The sequence below is a fragment of the Buceros rhinoceros genome, unplaced genomic scaffold (genome assembly GCF_000710305.1).
Source record: "Buceros rhinoceros silvestris isolate BGI_N320 unplaced genomic scaffold, ASM71030v1 scaffold10003, whole genome shotgun sequence".
NCBI classification, from domain to species: Eukaryota; Metazoa; Chordata; class Aves; order Bucerotiformes; family Bucerotidae; genus Buceros; species Buceros rhinoceros.
In genome coordinates this window covers 1-5,055 of record NW_010404227.1, presented here as the reverse complement: position 1 = coordinate 5,055, position 5,055 = coordinate 1, and positions in this window count along the sequence as shown.

Sequence of the window (5,055 nt, the reverse complement as noted above, 5' to 3'; positions counted from 1 at the left end):
GCAGGAATTTCAGGAGGCTCCCCAGTAACATACAGAACTAACCACACTACATAACCAAACCTACTCCCTGAATGGAAAAATGTACTATCTGAATGTGCCGGGGTTCATGCATATTTGATTGATTACCTACCACTAATTCACTAGACCTGCTCACTACTTCCATGTGTCTCCAACATTCTTTAACCCACCCAAGGTGTTAGATGATGAGGTCCAAACAGGATGCTACAGAAACTTTCTTAGAAAAAAATGCAATCCTGAGGGCACCTTAACTCACTGAAAAAAGTATCAGTGACTTGCCCAATAACAGGTCGAACGAGCAACAAGCAGAAAGAGAAGACAGCAGAGAACACCTACAGGAAGCTTCTCTGTGCTTCGATTTTCTGCAGTATAATGGAGACACTCATCTACAGCAGCGGTGCATTGTGGTCCCACATGCAACATTTCCAGTGACTGAAACTACTGAGAACATGTTTAATCAGTATTGTAACGAAACCAGTGTTAGAACGTATTTTTTTAAACATCAGTACTTACGACAGTTTGTCAAAACCTTTTCCATTGCATATCCTGCAAAATGTTAAAGACAAATAAGCTGTTCGAGACTTCCAGCCTAAATAGCCCGTGGAAGGACAAACTGTTCCACTAATTCTGGGAGCATGTTGGAGGCAAAAATGATAGGTAGTATGTTCATTCGTAATTCCAGACATCCCCAAGACAAATTTGGAGAAAACAGTTTGATGTTGGAAAAAAAGGATTACTAATGCTGGTGTGAAATTCATTAGACGTAACAGGTCGGAAGAATATTTTTACAAGTTTGATGATTTCTAACTATGCAGGTAATAATGTTGTCAGCATATTTTAAACCCAAAATTTTTCTATGAAGCAGATTAAATACTTAACTCTCACCAGCCTGATAAGATATTTAAAGTCAAAGAGTTTTCAGAGGAATGTGATTTGGTTTTTCTATTGTTTGGTTTGGTGGTATTTTGGGGGGGAAGAAGGGGCACAAGGATGGGCTTACAGTTTATTCCTATATTTAGCTGTATAGTCTGTCCATGAAAAGCCCTTAAGATCTTAATTAAGGTGAACACAATTTAGGTAATAGATGTCCAGCATAAAGGTTTAAATTGCATGTTAATGTAGGAGAAAATAAAAGATATTTTATACTGTCTGTTAAAAAAAGACATGTTAATGAAATCCAGTGTTCAAGGTTTTAATAAACTGAGCAAAATCAGATGTTATCGGATAATCAGCATTCAGCAATACCAGAGGTCTGTTGCTAGTAAGTTATCTTACGACAATGTAAAAGAAAGTTGTCAGAATCAGCACTGGTGCTGTTTGTCAGCTTTCCCGCAATTACTCAGTCTTTTAGAAAAAAATCACAGAAAAACGAGAGAAGAAATGGTTTTAATTTAATCAGAGATGACCTGTGAGTATTTAACAACGTGGTGAACAGACCTGATGTGATTAGATGCTCAATCCTCCTAAACCATACTGTGCCAGTTATTTTGGAAACAGATGTTCCAAGAACGGACCAAGGAGACTGAACAGAAGATCAAATGACTTAAAAGCTCTGAGGCCATGAGAAAACCCCCTCATGCCAACTAACTCCTTTCAGCACAGGGAGCTCCAAGTCACAGACTTTCTAAATACAAAGGTATGACAAAAAAAAAAAAAACCACCAAACCCCCAAAACCCCCCAAACAACCACAAAACTGGCAGGAAGCAGGGACGGTTTCATCAAAGAAGATTTAGCACTGCCCTGAGAGTCATAACTGAAGACTGGAGACACCACATGTTCCTAAAATACAAAATACAACTATGCTCAGTTTGCTTGAAATGAGTCTGCTGGTACAAGTGTTCTTAGGAAACCCTTTGCTCTTAAACCATTATTAAACGATTGCTGCATTGAGAAGGTTGAGTGACATTGCGTCAATATTGTGTTCCACTCTAAGGATGACAAGCTGGGTTTCGCCATGTGAATCATCCGTTCAACTCAGTATCTCTTCTACTTGACTCGGCATTGCTCTTGAAATCCCGTATTTCTGTTGGTCTGGACTGGACAGAAGGCATCTAGTAGTACATGTATGAGGCCTTCGACAGCACAAGGAATTCCCTCTTCCCTTACCGGTGTCTTTTTTGTAACTCTTTGTGGCAATCCTTATTAACCTATCACTATGCTTGGTGGTACACATTAGCAGAGAACTTTGTTTTTCAGACAGTAGGAAAGAAAAAACAAACAGTTTTCAAGATGAAATAAGAAGGGCTGGTTTTGTTTTGACTTCCTTAGAACTAGAGATTTTTTCAGTCATTTAATGGAATTGTTTCCATCCTGTAGTTACTTCAGTTGTCCAGAGTGGATTGTTAATTTGCAAGGCCTGGTCAGTAAGAAGGTGATCTGAACAAGAAGAGGTAGTGAAGGTTACACCAGTTAAACAAACCTCAAAGGAACATTTTGGCTTAAAGTATGATTCACTTTTACTTTTTTTTTCCTTTGGAATAACTAATTCCAATGTGGTATGTGTCTCATCTTTCTCTGAGATCTACTCTGCCTACTGTTCTTACAAGTGTTAGCAGAACGACTTTTTCCTCTTGTTCAGCTTCCTCTTAATTATTAGATTAAATGCTAACAGACTATAAGTTTAGCTCAGAATGTGCTATTCGTTAAAAGAATCATAGTCTCTGTGGCAGGGAAAAATAATTTTACTACCACTTCGTGCTGGAAGCATAGCACTGAAACGAAAAATAGTTCAAAACCATTATAAAATGTTACTGACAATTTTTTGTGGCAGCGAATAAGTGCACGCAGTAGTTATTAACAGGAAAGAAGCAGTAATGTATAATTCAGAGATTGATAAAAAAATTTCATACATTCTTTCTTCGACATTTCTATAAACCTGACAATTGAAAACTCTTGCTGCTTCTGTGCTTAAAAACAACCAAAACTCTCAAGTGAACAAAAAACACCCCAAAACCACTAAAGAGTTCAGTTTCCCACCTCCATTTTTTTTCTTCAGTTTGCTTCTGATTAAAATTTCCAGGGCTAGATAACTCTTCCCTCTTTTATACAGAGACACACACTACCTCTATCAGCTCTGTGCCTGTCACAGGGGTGCACTGACCAGTACCGATGTGGGATTCAGGACCTTAATTTTCACTGGGATGGGCTGGGATTACCTAAATTGCCGAAGAGGCTGAGGCACCTATTCTTCCAGAAAATTTCCTACATCTTTTTCTGCCTTCAGTAATGCTCAGCTGAATATTTATGGGGAGGAATAGAATTTTTCTGAATAGATGCTATTCTTCTATTCACAGCTTCTTTAAAGAGAACTAAGCATGGACCAGGCATTTGAATTTCAGTGTCCTTCCTCGTAAGTTTTGCAGTCAAGTTGGCGTGTTTTTTGCCAACATAATGCTTGGTAAACAGGGTTGCTAACAGTATGTATGAGTATTTTAATAAATAAAACAGAGTCTTGGTTCCTCTGGATCTCTTGTGGTGCCTCTAAAAACCCAAAGACAGAATAATTTTTTCTTCCTTCTTTTCCAGTTTCAAAGTGTCTGCAATAATAGAAGGACTGTGCCGCAGCCCACAGAGCCGTTTTTGAAGTGTGAAATCACCCTCTGTGTCTGCCGTCTCTGAAATCACACACAAACTTTACCCAGAAAGTTACAGACGATACAGTTCAGAGCCCTGAAGTATGTGAACAATCTGGATCCATCAAGTATTCAGATTTGTTCTCTGGCCCTGTTTTATTTACCAGTATAAGCAGAGCAACAATATCCTGCCTTGAAAACACTCACTGATACACATGATTTTACTCCTATAAACTGTGTGAGCTTTCAAATATACCGATGGCTGCTGAATCAAATAAAAACTCCTGGGTGTTGGTCTGTTCCCAGGCACGCAACTCAGCTAAGCACCGTTTGCATGCGGTAGCTACGTGAGCCACATGAGCCCAAAGCCGCAGCCTTGGTGAGTCATAAGGAACCTTTCGATAAATCTGACGGAAACCATTCTTGATAGGCAATTAGTTACTAGATAATATGTGAATAGAAGCTGAAGTGATTCCTCCCAGTTTCTACATTGGTGTTATTTCAGGAAAAGGACCTAAGCCACACTGTAAACGTGTTAGAATTTTAACGCATAGGAATAGTTACTTAATTTAAGTCAGAGATGGAATTACTGTAACATTTTGAACATAATCCTTCATACCATCTATCACCAGATCACCTCTGTTGTTTTTTAAATTTGTTTATTTAAAGCATCTAGAGATAATTCAAGGAATGAAAGCTGTATTTCTCTATTTGATGTGTATGTGTCTATGCAGATGTGTGTGCATGCACAACACGGACATCTACACACACATACACTCTAAATATATTTTCTCCTCAGAAATGTCACTTTGATAATTCTTTCTTTGCATGCTTATTTTTTTTCTTATGACTGTTTGATGAATTTACTCTTGTGCATCGTTCCTGGCCATCCAGTCAAAAGCCCACACCTGCAGAAGGCTTTGCCGAGAGGCAGTCACATATTGTGATCCACAACCACAGTAAGATAGGAAGCCAGATTATATTGCTCTGACATCTGTCTGTCCATCTGCTGTAGTTTCTGTAATCTACTAAAGCCAATCTACAGATTATTCTGATGTTTAACCTTACTGAAAATTATGAATAAAATCAAGAATAACTTGCAACAGGATAAAAAGCACATGGATATTAAAAAAATATTGATTTAAAATATACTGAAATTAAAATAGAACGGAGTTATGTTCCACAGTTTTTGTGCACTGATAAACTGTCAAAAATTATTTCAACTACTGTATTATACATGATACATCTGCATATGGATGTTAGTACTCCTATTTTAGGGGAAATAACATGAAAAATAAATTACGATCCTAAAATGTAGATACATGCTTTTGTTTACTGAAGATGCCTTAAATGACTTAACATTAAGTTAAACATTCCAGTTGTTTCATCTCCAATGTTTTATTCCTATGCTTTCTTTTCTTTGTGAAACTGTACTGTGTGTTGAAATGAACATGTTGCTATTTT